This window comes from Oncorhynchus nerka, linkage group LG9a, assembly GCF_034236695.1.
Source record: "Oncorhynchus nerka isolate Pitt River linkage group LG9a, Oner_Uvic_2.0, whole genome shotgun sequence".
Classification (NCBI taxonomy): domain Eukaryota; kingdom Metazoa; phylum Chordata; class Actinopteri; order Salmoniformes; family Salmonidae; genus Oncorhynchus; species Oncorhynchus nerka.
In genome coordinates this window covers 12,131,546-12,150,177 of record NC_088404.1, presented here as the reverse complement: position 1 = coordinate 12,150,177, position 18,632 = coordinate 12,131,546, and positions in this window count along the sequence as shown.

Genomic DNA, 18,632 nt, shown 5'->3' with positions numbered 1-18,632 from the left:
TGGCAGGGAGATCGGCCCGAGTAATGTACTGGGCCATACGCACTATCCTCTGTAGTGTACGCACTACCCTCTGTAGTGTACACACTACCCTCTGTAGTGTACACACTACCCTCTGTAGCGTACACACTACCCTCTGTAGTGTACGCACTACCCTCTGTAGTGTACACACTACCCTCTGTAGTGTACGCACTACCCTCTGTAGCGTACACACTACCCTCTGTAGTGTACGCACTACCCTCTGTAGTGTACACACTACCCTCTGTAGCGTACACACTACCCTCTGTAGTGTACACACTACCCTCTGTAGTGTACACACTACCCTCTGTAGAGTACACACTACCCTCTGTAGCGCCTTGCGGTCGGTTGCTAAGCAGTTGCCATACCGAGCGGTTATGCAGCCAGTGAAGATGCTCTCGATGGTGCAGATGTATAACTCTTCGAGGATCTGAGGGTCCATGCAGAAACGTTTTAGCCTGCTGAGGGGGAAGAGGCGTTGTCGTGCCCTCTACATGACTGTGTTGGTGTATTTGGATCATGATAGAAACTTAGTGACAGTTGTGGCCTCTTCGTATGATGTATTGTTTTCTCTACCTTCTTGCCCTTGTGCTGTTGTCTGTGCGCAATAATGTTTGTACCATGTTTTGTACTTTGTTACCATGTTGTGCTGCTGGCATGTTGTGTTGCTACCATGTTGTTGTCATGTTGTGTTGCTAACATGCTGTGTTTTCATGTGTTGCTGCTATGCTACGTTGTTGTCTTAGGTCTCTTTTTGTGTAGTGTTGTTGTGTCTCTCTTGTGTCTCTCTTGTCGCGATGTGTGTTTTGTCCTATATTTTTATTTTATTCATTATTTTTATTCCCAGCCCCCATCCCCGCAGGAGGCCTTTGCCTTTTGGTAGGCCGTCATAGTAAATAAAAATTTGTTCTTAACTGAATTGCCTAGTTAAAGGTTAAATAAAAATGTAATAAAATTAGAAATGTGGACACCGAGGAACTTCAGGAAGTCCAGGATCCAGTTGCAGAGGGAGGTGTTTAGTCCCAGGGTCCTTTGCTTAGTGATGAGCTGTGTGGGCACTATGGCAAGCTAACTTAACTGCAAGGATAGCTAGCTAAAGTTAGCATGCTAACATGCTATATAACTAGGCTACTAGCTGCGAAAGCCATCCATAGAAAAAAAGTAAGCATTCATATCTAGTTATCTTAGCTCTACACATTTCCTCAAGTTCAAGGCAGAGTTTTTTTTTTTACCATTGTGGTTAAGCAGCTTGCATTGCATGATTACACCGTCTCCTCTCCTGTGCTTGAAGGAGAACTGGTCACTGAAATGCAGCCAGGGATTCTCCTCCTCAACTTCTTCAAGGATTCTCCTCCTTGCCTTCAGACACTGGGTTGACTCTCCTCAGTCTCTTCCATCTCCATTGTTTTTCACAAACACCACTTTAATCAAAAATAAATGTTCCTCTCTTTCACAACACGTCTCTCTAAGTAAGTTATTTTATTAGCCTTTTTCCTACCATCAACGTTCAGTTTATGTGCACAGCTTGAGTTGATTGGCCTGTTTTGTGTGCGATGCGTCACAATCAAATGCCCACCACCGCATTACCTCCCTGGAGAAATGTATTTGGTTATTGTCACAGCTGTGTATATTCCCCCTCTAGCTGATACCACGACAGCTCTCAAGGAACTACACTGGACCTGGTGCAAACTGCATATCCCGAAGCTGCATTTATTATAGCTGGGGACTTTAATAAAGCAAATCTGAGGAAAACACTACCAAGTTATATCAACACATCACCTGCAGTACTCGCGCTTCAAAAACTCTCAACCATTGTTACTCTCCCTTCCGGGATGGCTACAAGGCCATCTCCCGACCTCCCTTCAGCAAATCAGATCACTACTCCATTCTTCTCTTCCCTTCCTATAGGCAGAAACTCAAACAGGAAGTGTCCATGCTAAGGTCTTATCAACGCTGGTCAGGCTAACTGGAATCCTTGCTTCAAGAATGTTTTGATCACGTGGATTGGGACATGTAGCAGGTTGATTCTGAAAATAATATTGACGTATGACTGAGTTCATCAGGAAGTGTATAGGGGATGTTGTGACGATTAAAACCTATCCAAACCAAAAAACGTGGATAGATGGCAGCATTCGCGCAAAACTGAAGCCGAAGCACCGCATTTAACCTCGGCAAATTGACTGGGAATATGATTGAATACAAACAGTCCAGTTATGTCCTCCATAAGGAAATCAAACAGGCAGAATGTCAGTACAGAGACAAAGCGGAGTCGCAATTCAACGTCTCAGACACAAGACTTATGTGGCAGAGACTCCAGACAATCACAGATTATAAAGGGGAAACCATCCGCGTCGCAGCCCTCGACGTCTTGCTCCCGGATAAGCTAAACACCTTCTTCACCTGCTTTGAGGATAACACAGTGCCACCGACACAGGCCGCTCCCGAGGACTGTGAGTGCTCGTTCTCCGTGGTCGTTGTGAGTAAGACATTTAAGCGTGTTAACCCTCACAAGGCTGCATGCCCAGACGGCATCCCTAGCCGCGTCCTCAGAGCATGTGCAGACCAGCTGGCTGGAGTGTTATTGGACATATTCAATCTCTCCCTATCCCAGTCTGCTGTCCCCACTTGCTTCAAGATGTCCACCATTGCTCCTGTACCTGAGAAAGTGTAGGTAACCAAACTAAATGACTATCGCCCTGTAGCACTCACTTCTGTCATCATGAAGTGCTTTGAGAGACTAGTCAAGGATCCTATCACCTCTACCTGACCTGTCACCCTAGACCCACTGAAATTTGCATACCGCCCAAATAGATCCACAGATTATGCAATCGCCATTGCACTGCCCTGTCTCATCTGGACAAGAGGAAAACCTATGTTAGAATTCTGTTCATTAACTGTTCATTGACTGTAGCTCAGCCTTCAACACCATAGTACCCTCCAAGCTCATCATAAAGCTCGGGGCCCTGGGTCTTAACCCAGCCTGTACAACTGGGTCCTGGAATTCCTGACGGGCCGCTCCCAGGGGGTGAAGGTAGGCAACAACACCTCCACTACACTGATCCTTAACACAGGGTCCCCACAAGCGTGCATACTCAGCCCACTCCTGTACTTCCTGTTGACCCATGACTTCGTGGCCACGTACGCCTCCAACTCAATCATCAACAGTGGTAGGTCTGATAGTCTACAGGGAGGAGGTGAGGGCCATGGCGGCGTGGTGCCAGGAAAATAACCTCTCTCTCTCAACGTCAACAAAACAAAGGAGCTGATCGTGGACAGCAGAGGGAGCACGCCCCCATCCACATCAATGGGGCCGCAGTGGAGGTGAAAAGCTCCATGTTCATTGGCGTACACATCACTGACAATCTGAAATGGTCCACCCACACAGACAGTGTGGTGACGAAGGCACAACAGCATCTCTTCAACCTCAGGAGGCTGAACAAATTTGGCTCTACCCCTAAGACCCTCACAAACTTTGACAGATGCACCACTGAAAGCATCATGTCAGGCTGTATCACCACCTGGTGATACGGCAACTGCATTGTCCGCAACCGCAAAGGCTCTCCAGAGGGCAGTGCGGTCAGCCCAACTCATCACTGGAGCACACTGCCTGCCCTCCAGGAGACCTACAGGAGACCTACAGCACCCAATGTCACAGCTCCTCAAATCAAATCAAATCATTGTATTGGTCACATACACATGGTTAGCATCATGTGTATCATGATGTATCATTGTATCATTGTATTGGTCACATACACATGGTTAGCAGATGTTAATGCGAGTGTAGTGAAATGCTTGTGCTTTTAGTTCCGACCGTGCAGTAATATCTAACAAGTAATCTAACAATTTAACAACAACTACCTTTTACACACACAAGTGTAAAGGAATGAATAAGAAAATGTACAAATAAATATGTGGATGAGCGCTGGCCGAACGAGATGCAGTAGATGGTATAGAGTGCAGTATATACATATGAGATGAGTAATGTAGGGTATGTAAACATTATATAAAGTGGCATTGTTTAAAGTGACTAGTGATGCATTTATTACATCCATTTTCTTCATTATTAAAGTGTCTAGAGATTTGAGTCAGTATGTTGGCAGCAGCCACTCAGTGTTAGTGATGGCTGTTTAACAGTCTGTGTACGCGACCAATAAAATGTGATTTGATTTGAAGTCAGTGGTAGGGAAGAGTGTAGGATATTGTTTGAAAGTTGCTCTTACTAGTTAGGCAAACCTGGGGAAGGTATAACACATTTAGTATGTGATCTGTTATATACCTATTTGGGTTAGTGGTCATTTGTAATGTGATTCTCTATTTGCCCTCAGTATGCATTTCTTCAACATTCTGAATTCCATTTCGCTGCACCCTGATAAATATTTCTTCAACATTCTGAATTCCATTTCGCTGCACCCTGATAAATATTTCTTCAACATTCTGAATTCCATTTCGCTGCACCCTGATAAATATTTCTTCAACATTCTGAATTCCATTTCGCTGCACCCTGATAAATATTTCTTCAACATTCTGAATTCCATTTCGCTGCACCCTGATAAATATTTCTTCAACATTCTGAATTCCATTTCGCTGCACCCTGATAAATATTTCTTCAACATTCTGAATTCCATTTCGCTGCACCCTGATAAATATTTCTTCAACATTTCTGAATTCCATTTCGCTGCACCCTGATAAATATTTCTTCAACATTTCTGAATTCCATTTCGCTGCACCCTGATAAATATTTCTTCAACATTCTGAATTCCATTTCGCTGCACCCTGATAAATATTTCTTCAACATTTCTGAATTCCATTTCGCTGCACCCGCTACATATTGATATTCTGCTTTCACACAGCTGACTTGTTTTTTTCAATAGTTTTCTTTCCTTCAATAGTTTTCTCGGCAGTATAGACTTGTGGCTCACAGAGTGGTCTTGGAATGAGGATTGGAAAGCGTACAGCATGGCAGCAGTCAGAGAAAAGTGTTACCCAGTTATGTTGTCAGAACCATCCGCAACAACTACCCCTCATCCACCGGTGTCTACACTGAAGTCAAGGAGGCAGATCACACCTTCAGAATCCTTTGAACAACCTTCCACTGATGGCCCATTGCCTTTCCCTTCCCTTAGTTTCTATCTCATTTTCTCATTCATAAATGATTTGTTGGTATACTGCAATTCTACTGCCAATGTGTACAAGATCAAATACTCCTTACTATACATGCAACACATAGCCTTGAAACATCCCAATTGACACCTGTGCTATGGATGTATAAGAAGACCAAAAACAGTATAATCACTTCGAATTGTTTTTTGAGGGAAAATAATACATTGTAAACTTGTAACTGTATAACAGTTTTATTTCACAGATGAAATAAATAATAATATATTGACAGTATCTGTAGAAAATCCCCTCTGAACCCTCTCTCTGACCCTGGGAGTTTTATCATTAAAAGGCTTCATCAAGCAGCTTACCATCCCCCAATCAGAGCCTGACAATTGTTTTGCAATAGAGGGCCATTCACAATGCCGTTGTTAGGGAGGTTACTAGGGAGCCTTCTGGGAGAGTTTCAGAGATAATCACAAACTCTCCTTTACTCCCTGGGTCAAAGAGAGAGGGTTCAGAGGGGATTCTCTACAATATCAGTGCAATACAGTAGCATCAGTTAGCTAGATGGTGGTTGGTAGGATAAAATGACTGGATTTGAATAGTAAAATATATAGTAATAATGCTTACAGTAGGTTGGGTGGGTACATTGCAGTTGAGTCAAGTAAGAGGTAGTTGTTTAAGTGATAATGCCCTCGAAGACGGTTTTTGGAGGATATATTGGCATGGGTGTTGTTAGGCCCGAGACGAAGCCGATGGCCAGCAAACCGTGCCAATACAGCGTAACCTCCAAACACCGGTTGCGAGGGCATTATCACTTTTATACAACGGGTTACCAACATACTAAAATAATGATTGACATATTTTAATTTTTTAAAACTTTATGTTGATGCATTTATTTATACAATTTCATCCTTCCACAAGATACAGTCCCGACACAAATCAAGTGTTGTGTCGGGACCCAAGCCGACTGGTCATTCATTCTATCGGTTCGGTTGCTAGAGATGCAACCCAGTCGTTCAGTCTTTTTGTTCTATATCTATGGACAGTTGTTCGTTCTAAATGTTCCATTTCCATACTGGCTAGGCAACGTTCTTATCCCTTGCTTGCTAGCAAGCCAACTACGGTTAACTTACAGTCACTTCAAAAAGTGCAGCCAGAATAACAGCAAAGTAGTCGCATTTGCATTTGTTTAAGCTGTTTTTTAGTGACATTTATTTGGATTCATCCATAGTAATGAAATAACGAGGTGCAATTTCGCCTGGCATAGAACATTTTCTCACTCGTCAGGACACTGTTGTTCAGAGGAGATAGCCAACAACACAGCTAACACAATCAATTCAAACTGAAGCTGGAAAGACTGCAAACTAGCTGCACTTTGTTTAGTTTGAACGTTTTTCAATTGACAACTAAATATTAGTATAAAAGAAATGTGAGATAATTTCTAGATGCTTTTTATAGTGGAGATCAAGTTTATAAATTGCGTGTCTGGGCTGATGAGACAGTGGATTGTGCAGTCAGATGGAACAGAGTAAACAGACATTTAAACGTCTCAGATTTAGCCGGTGGTACTTGTGGAATAGACACCGGCTAGAATGCAGATTTAACCAATCAGCATTGAGGATTAGACCCACCTGTTGTATAATGTGGCATAGGTAGTTGCGCAGTAGCAACAGCTGTGTGTGTGTGTGTGTGTGTGTGTGTGTGTGTGTGTGTGTGAGATGTAAGGAAAAGACAGCTTCAATCTCGACAAAAGGCAATATTTTATTACCAAGTCTCCTGTGAACATCACTTTTGCTCACACACATATAACACGCGCACTCACACACAGTCTTGGTCGAACAGGGAGTACAGGAGGGGACTGAGCATCCACCCCTGAGGGGCCCCAGTGTTGAGGATCAAGTGTGGAGACGTGTTGTTGCCTATCCTTACCACCTGGGGCGGCTCGTCAGGAAGTCCAGGATTCAGTTGCAGAGGGAGGTGTTTAGTCCCAGGGTCCTTATCTTAGTGATGAGCTTTGTGGGCACTAGGGTGTTGAACGCTGAGCTGTAGTCAATGAACAGCATTCTCACATAGGTGTTCCTTTTGTCCAGGTGGGAAAGGGCAGTGTGGAGTGCGATTGAGATTACGTCATCTGTGGATCTGTTGCGACGGTATGCGAATTGGAGTTGGTCTAGGGTGTCCGGGATGATGTTGTTGATGTGAGCCATGACCAGCCTTTCAAAGCATTTCATGGCTACCGATGTGAGTGCTACGGGGTGGTAATCATTCAGGCAGGTTACCTTCGCTTCCTTGGGCACAGGGACTATGGTGGTCGGCTTGAAACATGTAGGTATTACAGACTCGGTCAGGGAGAGGTTGAAAATGTGAGTGAAGACACTTGCCAGTTGGTCCGCGCATGGTTTGAGTACAAGTCCTGGTAATCCGTCTGGCCCCACGGATTTGTGGATGTTGATCTGTTTAAAGGTCTTTCTCACATTGGCTACCGAGGGCGTTATCACACAATCGTCTGGAACAGCTGGTGCTCTCATGCATGCTTCAGTGTTGCTTGCCTTGAAGCGAGCATAAAAGGCATTTAGCTTGTCCGGTAGGCTCGCGTCACTGGGCAGCTCGCAGCTGGGTTTCCTTTTGTAATCCTTAATAGTTTTCAAGCTCTGCCACATCCAACGAGTGTCAGAGCCGGTGTAATAAGACTCAATCTTAATCCTGTATTGACGGTTTGTCTGAGGGCATAGCTCTAGCCTTTAGCTCGATGCGGATGTTGTCTGTAATCCATTGCTTCTGGTTGGATTATGTACGTACGGTCACTGTGGGGACGATGTCTTCGATGCACTTATTGATGAAGCTGATGACTGAGGTGGTATACTCCTCAATGCCATTGGATGAATCCCAGAACATATTCCAGTCTGTGCTAGCAAAACAGTCCTGTAGCGTAGCATCCGCTTCATCTGACCACTTCCGTATTGAGCGAGTCACTGGTACTTCCTGCTTTAGTTTTTGCTTGTAAACAGGAATTAGGAAGATAATATGGTCAGATTTTCCAAATAGAGGGCAAGAGAGAGCTTTGAATGCATCTCTGTGTGTGGAGTAAAGATGGTCTAGAGTTTTTTTTCCTCTGGTTGCACATGTTGAAATGAGGTAAAAACATATTTAAATTTGCCTGCATTAGTCCACGTAGTAGTGCCGCTTCTGGATGAGCATTTTCTTGTTTGCTTATGACCTTATACAGCTGGTTGAGTGTGGTCTTAGTGCCAGCATCGGTCTGTAGTGGTAAATAGACGGCTACAAATAATATAGGTAGATCTTATCTCGGTAGATAGTGTTGTCTACAGCTTATCATAAGGTACTCTACTTCAGGCGAGCAATACCTCAAGACTTCTTTAATATTAGACATCGCGCACAAGCTGTTATTGACAAATAGACACACACCCCAACCCTTTGTCCTACCAGACGTAGCTTCTCTGTCCCGCCGATGCACGGAAAATCCTGCCAGCTCTATATTATCTGTGTCGTCGTTCAGCCACGACTCGATGAAACATAAGATATTACTAACCCTAACCTAATGTCCAGTTGGTAGGATAGTGTTGATCATATATCATCCATTTTGTTTTCCAATGATTGCACGTTGGCCAATAGAACGGATGGTAGTGGAGGTTTACTCCCTCGCCTACAAATTCTCAGAATGCAGGCCGAATTTGGCCCACTTTTTCTCTGTCTTTTCTTCACGCAAATGATCGGGATTTGGGCCTGTTCTCGAGAAAGCAGTATATCCTTCGTGTTGGACTTGTTAAAGAAAAAATATTCGTCCAGTTCGAGGTAAGTTAGCTCTGTTCTGATGTCCAGAAGTAATTTTTGGTCATAAGAGACAGTAGCAGCAACATTATACAAAAATAAGTTGAAAACAACGCGAAAAAAAATACGAAATAGCACAGTTGGTTAGGAGCAGCCAGCGACCGGGAGACCCATGAGGCATCGCACAATTGGCCCAGCATCATCCGGGTTAGGGGAAGGTTTGGCCAGCCGGGATATCCTTGTCCCATCCACTCTAGTGAATCCTGTGGCGGGCCGGGCGCATGCATACTGACTTCGGTCGCCAGTTGTTCAGTGTTTCCTCTGACACACTGGTGCAGCTGGCTTCCGGGTTGAGCAGTGTGTCAAGAAGCAGTGCAGCTTGGCAGGGCAGTGTTTCGGAGGATGCATGGCTCTCGACCTTCGCCTCTCCTGAGTCCGTACGGGAGTTGCAGCAATGGGACAAGACTGTAACTACCAATTGGGGGGAATGGGAGGAGTAAAAAAATGGGTGACACATTGACTTGAGTAATTTACTACTATTCTGTAAATCAGAACAATTCATCCAAGTTGGCCTAAACTGGTTTTGATTACCATTTTACCATTTTTGTTCCTTGGTGTACACATCACGGACCAACTGAAATGGTCCACCCACACAGACAGCGTGGTGAAGAAGACGCTGTTGCGCCTCTTCAACCTCAGGAGGCTGAAGAAATGTGGCTTGTCACCTAAAACACTCACAAACGTTTACAGATGCACAATCGAGAGCATCCTGTCGGGCTGTATCACCGCCTGGTACGGCAACTGCTCTGCCCACAACCGTAAGGCTCTCCAGAGGGTAGTGAAGTCTGCACAACACATCACCAGGGGCAAACTACCTGCTCTCCAGGACACCTACACCACCCGATGTCACAGGAAGGCCAAAAAGATCATCAAGGACAACAACCACCCGAGCCAATGCCTGTTCACCCCGCTATCATCCAGAAGATGAGGACAGTGCAGGTGCATCAAAGCTGGGACCAAAAGACTAAAAAACAGCTTCTATCTCAAGGCCATCAGACTGTTAAACAGCCATCACTAACATTGAGTGGCTGCTGCCAAAATACTGACTAAAATCTCTAGCCACTTTAATAATTTAAAAAATGGATGTAATAAATGCATCACTAGTCACTTTAAACAATGCCACTTTATATAATGTTTACATACCCTACATTACTCATCTCATATGTATATACTGTACTCTATACCATCTACTGCATCTCGTTCGGCCAGCGCTCATCCACATATTTATTTGTACATATTCTTATTCATTCCTTTACACTTGTGTGTAAAAGGTAGTTGTTGTGAAATTGTTCGATTACTTGTTAGATATTACTGCATGGTCGGAACTAGAAGCACAAAAATTTCGCTACACTCGCATTAACATCTCGTAACCATGTATATATGACCAATAAAATTTGATTTGATTTGATCTTGATGTAATCCATTCACTTGTGGTGCAACTTTATGGGTTGATTCTGACTGACTTGGAGCAGTGGTCAATTCACTTGAGGTTTCATGTGACATACATTTTTCTTTTACATTTAATTACCTAGGTAAGTCAGTTAAGAACAAATTCTTATTTACAATGACTGCCTTTTATACATACACTACCATTCAAAAGTTTGGGGTCACTGAGAAATGTCCTTGTTTTTGAAAGAAAAGCACATTTTTTGTCCATTAAAATAACATAACATTTATCAGAAATACAGTGTAGACATTGTTAATGTTGTCAATGACTATTGTAGCTTAAAACGGCTGATTTTCTATGGAATATCTACATGGGCGTACAATGGCACGTTGTGTTAACTAATCCAAGTTGATCATTTTAAAAGGTTAATTGATCATTAGAAAACCCTTTTGCAATTATGTTAGCACAGCTGAAAACTGTTGTTCTGATTAAAGAAGCAATAAAACTGGCCTTCTTTAGACTAGTTGAGTATCTGGAGCATCGGCACTTGTGGGTTCGATTACAGGCTCAAAATGGCCAGAAACAAAGACCTTTCTTCTGAAACTCGACAGTCTATTCTTGTTCTGAGAAAGGTAGGCTATTCCATGCGAGAAATTGCCAAGACACTGAAGTTCTCGTACAACGCTATGTACTACTCCCTTCACAGAACAGTGAAAACTGTCTCTAACCAGTATAGAAAGAGGAGTGGGAGGCCCCGGTGCACAAATGAGCAAGAGGACAAGTACATTTTAGTGTCTAGTTTGAGAAACAGACGCCTCACAAGTCCTCAACTGGCATCTATATTAAATATTACCCGCAAAACACCAGTTGTTTAGCTAGTTGTTTACCCTATTCTGAAACACACACTTGCAAGGCTGGCTACGTAGCAAATTTTTAGCACTAAATAGCAACAGACTCAGTGTTCCCCCTTCATCAGTGATGTTACTTTATTAGTTAGCTAGCCTTGACAGGCACGGCAACGTCCTTCATGAGGTAGTCACCTGGAATGCATTTCAATTAACAGGTGTGCCTTGTTAAAAGTTCATTTGTGGAATTTCTTTCCTTCTTAATGCGTTTGAGCCAATCGGTTGTGTTTTGACACGGTATGGGTGGTACACAGAAGATAGCCCTATTTAGTAAAAGACCAAGTCCATATTATGCCAATAGCAGCTCAAATAAGCAAAGAGAAACGACAGTCCACTTTAAGACATGAAGGTCAGTCAATACGGAACATTTCAAGGCCTTTGAAAGTTTCATCCAGTGCAGTCGCAAAAACCAGCAAGCGCTGTGATGAAACTGGATCTCATGAGGACCACCACAGGAAAGGAAGACCCAGAGTTACCTCTGCTGCAAAGGATAAGTTCATTAGAGTTACCAGCCTCAGATTTCACCCCAAATAAATGCTTCACAAAGTTCAAGTAAGAGACACATCTCAACAACAACTGTTCAGAGGAGACTGCGTGAATTAGGCCTTCATGGTCTAATTGCTGCAAAGAAACCACTACTAAAGGACACCAATAATAAGAAGAGACTTGCTTGGGCCATGAAACAAGAGCAATGGAACATGTTCTGGGATTCTTCCGATGGCATTGAGGAGTACACCACACCAGTCACTGGCTTTATCAATAAGTGCATTGAGGATGTTGTCCCCACAGTAACTGCACGTATATACCCCAACCAGGGTAGGTAGCAACACATCTGCCACGCTGATCCTCAACACTGGAGCTCCCCAGGGGTACGTGCACAGTCCCCTCCTGTACTCCCTGTTCACCCACGACTGCATGGCCAGGCACGACTCCAACACCATTATTAAGTTTGCAGACGACACAACAGTGGTAGGCCTGATCACCGACAACGACGAGAGCCTATAGGGAGGAGATCAGAGCCCTGGTCGGGTGGTGCCAGAATAACAACCTATCACTCAACGTAACCAAGACTAAGGAGATGATTGTGGACTACAGGAAAAGGAGGACTGAGCACGCCCTCATTCTCATCGACAGGGCTGTAGTGGAGCAGATTGAGAGCTTCAAGTTCCTTGGTGTCCACATCACCAACAAACTAAAATGGTCCAAACACACCAAGACAGTCATGAAGAGGGCACAACAAAGCCTATTCCCCCTCAGGAAACGAAAAAGATTTGGCATGGGTCCTGAGATCCTCAAAAGGTTCTACAGCTGCAACATTGAGAGCATCCTGGTTGCATCACTGCCTGGTACGGCAATTGCTCAGCCTCTGACTGCAAGGCACTACAAAGGGTAGTGCGTACGGCCCAGTACATCACTGGGGCTAAGCTGCCTGCCATCCAGGACCTCTACACCAGGCAGTGCCGGAGGAAGGCCCTAAAAATGGTCAAAGACTCTACTATCTACAATCGCATGGCAAGCGGTACCGGAGTGCCAAGTCTAGGACAAAAAGGCTTCTCAACAGTTTTTGCCCCCAAGCCAAAAGACTCCTGAACAGGTAATCGAATGGCTAACCTGACTATTTGCATTGTGAGCCCCCCTCCACCCCCCTTTTTACGCTGCTGCTACTCTCTGTTCATCATATATGCATAGTCATTATAACTATACACTCATGTACATACTACCTCAATTGGGCCGACCAAACACTGCTCCCGCACATTGGCTAACCGGGCTATCTGCATTGTGTCCCACCCACCACCCGCCAACCCCTTTTGTACGCTACTGCTACTCTCTGTTCATCATATATGCATAGTCACTTTAATCATATCTACATGTACATACTACCTCAATTAGCCTGACTAACAGGTATGTAGCCTCACTACTTTTATAGCCTCGCTACTGTTATTTTTCACTGTCTTTTTACTGTTGTTTTATTTCTTTACTTACGTATTGATCACCTAATACCTTTCTTGCACTATTGGTTAGAGCCTGTAAGTAAGCATTTCACTGTAAGGTCTACACCTGTTGTATTCAGCGCACGTGACAAATAAACTTTGATTTGATTTGTACATTAGACCGGTGGAAATCTGTCCTTTGGTCTGATGAGTGCAAATTTTAGACTTTTGATTCCAACCACCGTGTCTTTGTGAGACGGAGAGTAGGTGAACGGATGATCTCCGCATGTGTGGTTCCCACAGTGAAGTATGGAGGAGGAGGTGTGATGGTGTGGGGTTGCTTTGCTGGTGACACTGTGGGGGATTTCTTTAGAATTCAAGGCACACCTAACCAGCATGGCTACCACAGCATTCTGCAACGATACGCCATCCCATCTGGTTTGCGATTAGTGGGACTATAATTTGTTTGTCAACAGTACAATGACTCAAAACACCTCCAGGCTGTGTGTGCCAATGTTGGTGTTGCTTCACAGTCGCCGCTGTTCCATATGGTGTTTTTTAATCTGTTTTTAAAAAAATCTAATTTTACTGCTTGCGTCAGTTACTTGATGTGGAATAGAGTTCCATGTAGTCATGGCTCTATGTAGTACTGTGGCCTCCAATAGTCTGTTCTGGACTTGGGGACTGTGAAGAGACCTCTTGTGGCATGTCTTGTGGGGTATGCATAGGTGTCCGAGCTGTGTGGCAGTAGTTTAGACAGACAGCTCGGTGCATTCACCATGTCATAAATAAAAGTAGTGATGAAGTCAATCTCTCCTCCACTTTCAGCCAGGAGAGATTCATATTATTAATATTAGCTCTCTGAGTACATCCAAGGGCCAGCCGTGCTGCCCTGTTCTGAGCCAATTGCAATTTCCTAAGTCCTTTTTTATGGCACCTGACCACACGACTTAACAGTAGTCAAGGTGGACTAAACAAGGGCCTGTAGGACCTGCCTTGTTGATAGTGTTGTTAAGAAGGCAGAGCATCGCTTTATTATAGACAGACTTCTCCCCATCTTATCTACTACTGCATCAATATGTTTTGACCGTAACAGTTTACAATCTAGTGTTACTCCAAGCAGTTTAGTCATCTCAACTTGCTCAATTTCCACATTATTCATTACAAGATTTAGTTGAGGTTTAGGGTTAGTGAGTGTTTTGTTTCAAATACAATGCGGCAGGGTAGCCTAGTGGTTAGAGCATTGGACTAGTAACCAGAAGGTTGCAAGTTCAAACTGCCGAGCTGTTAAGCCTGACAAGGTACAAATATGTCATTCTGCCCCTGAACAGGCAGTTAACCCACTGTTCCTAGGCCGTCATTGAAAATAAGAATTTCTTCTTAACTGACTAGCCTAGTCAAATAAATTTTAGTTTTAGAAATATTTAGGGCAAATTTATTCCCTGCCACCCACTCTGAAACTAACTGCAGCTCTTTATTGAGTGTTGCAGTCATTTCAGTCACTGTATTAGCTGACGTGTAGTGTTGAGTCATCCGCATACATAGAAACTCTGGCTTTACTCAAAGTCAGTGGCATGTCGTTAGTAAAGAATTTTAAAAGCAAGGGGCCTAAACAGCTACCCTGGGGAATTCCTGATTCTAACTGGATTATATTTGATAGGCTTCCATTAATGAACACCCTCTGCTAGACAAGTAACTCTTTATCCACATTATAGCAAGGGGTGTAAAGCCATAACACATAAGTTTTTCCAGCAGCAGGCTATGATCAATAATGTCAAAAGCTGCATTGAAGTCTAACAAGACAGCCCCCACAATCATTTTATCATCAATTTCTCTCAGCCAATCATCAGTCAGTTGTGTAAGTGATGTTCATGTGTCTTTCCCTATAAGCTTGCTGAAATTCTTTTGTCATTTGTTTACTGTAAAATAGGAGTGTATCTGGTCAAACACAATTTTTTTCCAGAAGTTTACTAAGGGTTGGTAACAGGCTGATTGGTCGGCTATTTGAGCCAGTAAAGGGGGCTTTACTATTCTTGGGTAGCAGAATGACTTTAGCTTCCCTCCAGGCCTGAGGGCACACGCTCTCTAGTAGGCTTAAATTAAAGATGTGGCAATATTGTCTACTATTATCCTCAGTAATTTTCCATCTAGATTGTCAGACCCTAGTGACTTGTCATTGTTGATAGACAACAATAATACATTTTTTCGCCTCTTCCACACTGACTTTTCGGAATTCAAAAGTACAATTCTGGTCTTTCATAATTTGGTCTGATATACTTGGATGTGTAGTGTCACATTTTGTTGCTAGCATGTTATCCCTAAGTTTGATTATTTTGTTAATGAAAAAGTAATTCAAGTAGTTTGCAATATCAGTGGGCTTTGTGATGAATGAGCCATCTGATTCAATAAATTAAGGAGCCGAGTTGGCTTTTTTCCCCCTAAAATTTCATTTAAGGTGCCCTAAAGCTTTTTACTATCATTCTTTAAATAATTTATCTTTGTTTCATAGTGTAATTTCTTTTAATTTTTATTTAGTTTAGTCACATGATTTCTTAATTTACAGTACGTCAGTCGGGCTGCCAGACATAATTGCCATACCTTTTGCCTCATCCCTCTCAACCATACCATTTTTCAATTCCTCATCAATACAAGGGGATTTAACAGTTTTTACAGTAATTTCTTAATGGGTGCGAGCTTATTAGTAACTGGAATAAGTGTTTTCATAAAAGCGTCAAGTGCAGCGTCTGGTTGCTCCTCATTACACACCACAGACCAGCAAATATTCTTTACATCATCAACATAAGAATTACTACAACACTTCTTGTATTACCTCTTATATACTATATTAGGCCCATCCTATGGAACTTTGGTTTTCATAGATATGGCTATTATATTGTGATCACTACATCATATAGATTTGGATACTGCTTTGAGGCAAATATCTGCAACGTTAGTAAAAATGTGATCAATACATGTTGATGATTTAATTCCTGTGCTGTTTGTAACTACCCTGGTAGGTTGACTGACAACCTGATCCAGGTTGTAGGCACTGGTTACAGTTTGAAGTTTTTTTCCTGAGTGGGCAGCTTGATGAAAGCCAGTCAATATTTAAATCACCCAGAAAATATACTTCTCTGATCACATACATTATCAAGTATTTCACACATATTATCCAGATACTGACTGTTAGCACTTCGTGGTCTATAGGAGCTTCCCACAAGAACGGGCTTTAGGTGAGGCAGATGAACCTGTAGCCATATTACTTCAACAGTATTTAATATTAGATAGTCTCTAAGCTTTACAGGAATGTGGTTCTGAATATAGACCACAACACTGCCTCTGTTGGCATTTCTGTCTTTTCTGTAGATGTTATAACCATGTATTGCTACCACTGTATAATCAAAGCTATTATCTAAGTGAGTTTCAGAGATAGTCAGAATATGAATGTCATCTGTTACAAGCACGTTATTGACTTCATGGACCTAAGGCTACATATGTTAATATGGGCTATTTTTAGCACTTTTCTGGGTTGTTTGATTGACAAGCTTCCCAGTAAAGCATTAAAAAGAATGGTAGACTTACTCATGTTATTTAATTGGAACTGATAGTGCAGGGTGAGCTGCATAAAGTGGTCTTCCTACTATTGCACACCGCCTCAGTGCTAACAGTGTAACTCTGGTTTATAGGCTCATGATTACTGCTTACAATAGCTGTAGGATAAACAGATGTATTCGGTGCAATTAGGGGTACATAATTAAATGACTTACATTGTGTTTGCCAATGCCCCTAAGATCATGTACATTTGATGCAGCATTATGACGACTCATTGTCACAATGGTAGGGATTAACTGAGCTGGTCTCGGATCACTTACTGCAGTGTTTCAATGCAGCCTTGAAATGCGTGGACAGAGTCCAGGAGCCAAGATCACTTGGATGGACTCCGTCATTCCTGAGTATCTTCTGTTTCCAGAAGGTGTTAGAGTGACTCCAGCAGAGCTACAGTAGTCTTTTAGCCAGATGTGTAATGCCACCAGTCTACTGAATCTTTCACACCCGCGGCCCAACGATGGTACTGGACCGAAATCATTGGCCATTTTTTGGAGTCTTTTAATGCTAAAATTAGTTATTTAAAATCCATTTTGAGATGTTCCGAGCTACCCCTCCTGATGTCATTTGACCCCACATGGACTACGACAGTGGCAGCTCCCGGCACCTGTGGTAGAACAGTCGGAAGCAGCCTTGTTATGTCCTGTACTCGTGCTCCTGGGTAGCACAGGGTTTTTGCCTTGGGGACCGAGATGTTTCTCACCATAGAGCTGCCTATGAGGACAGCTGGTGATGTTGAATGGGCCGGTCTCTCAGGCAGCCTCACGGCCTGGTGAGGCTAGGTGCAACGAGGATCTGAACCCGAGGTAGAAGCCACCGGAGAGGTAGACTAAGCCGAGGATGAAGACGCAGGTACCTCCGGATCCGATCTTGATTGGGAAGCCACCACGGACGAAGGCGCCAGAACCTCTAGATCCAGGGCGGCAAAGCTGTTTCTGGTCTGTGTCAGTTCCGCAGAGTGAAGGAAAAGCAGCCAACAAGTGCTCAGCATATGTGGGAACTCCTTCAAGACTGTTGGAAAAGCATTCCAGGTTAAGCTGGTTGAGAGAATGCCAAGTGTGTGCAAAACTGTCATCAAATCTAAAATATATTTTGATTTGTTGAACACTTTTTTGGTTACTACATGATTCCATATGTGTTATTTCATAGTTTTGATGTCTTCACTATTATACTACAATGTAGAAAATTGTAAAAAATAAAGAAAAGCCCTTGTGGATAAAATTTGGCATGACACAATTTCATGTGTACAACATCTAAAGACCTGCATCATGATACAGAGAGCTTTTCAGTCTGAAAAAATATGTATTTGTGTGTTTTTGGAGCCTTTGTTAATTATTTTTGGATGCCCTGTATCTCCTGAATGAGGCCCAGGAAGTAAATTGCTGTTGGGGCAAGTTTCTCAAAAACAAATTAAAAGATGTGTCTGAAACCTTCTATAGCATGCAATTTACATCAAAAATACTGATCAGATCCCTAAATTGTGAAAATTGTCTTTAAATCTGATGTCACCAAGCAGGCACCAATTCACTTCAACATAAATCTCTGATACATTAATATGGAAAAATACCACCACAAACTCTCTCTCTCACACACACACACGTGTGATCAACAATAGGATATACATAAGGTTACCCTTGAAAGTTGAGAAGGGCCTGATGCAAAGTGCACATTGGATTAATGTGATACAGATGTCAAAATAATGACTTACTATCTCATAATTATTACTTAGTATATTATTATTATGAGTTACTATTTTATAATTATGACTTACTATCTCATAACTCGTAGTCAGATATTTTTTTGTGGGGGTGGCGGGAATGGCCATAAATGCGTCTA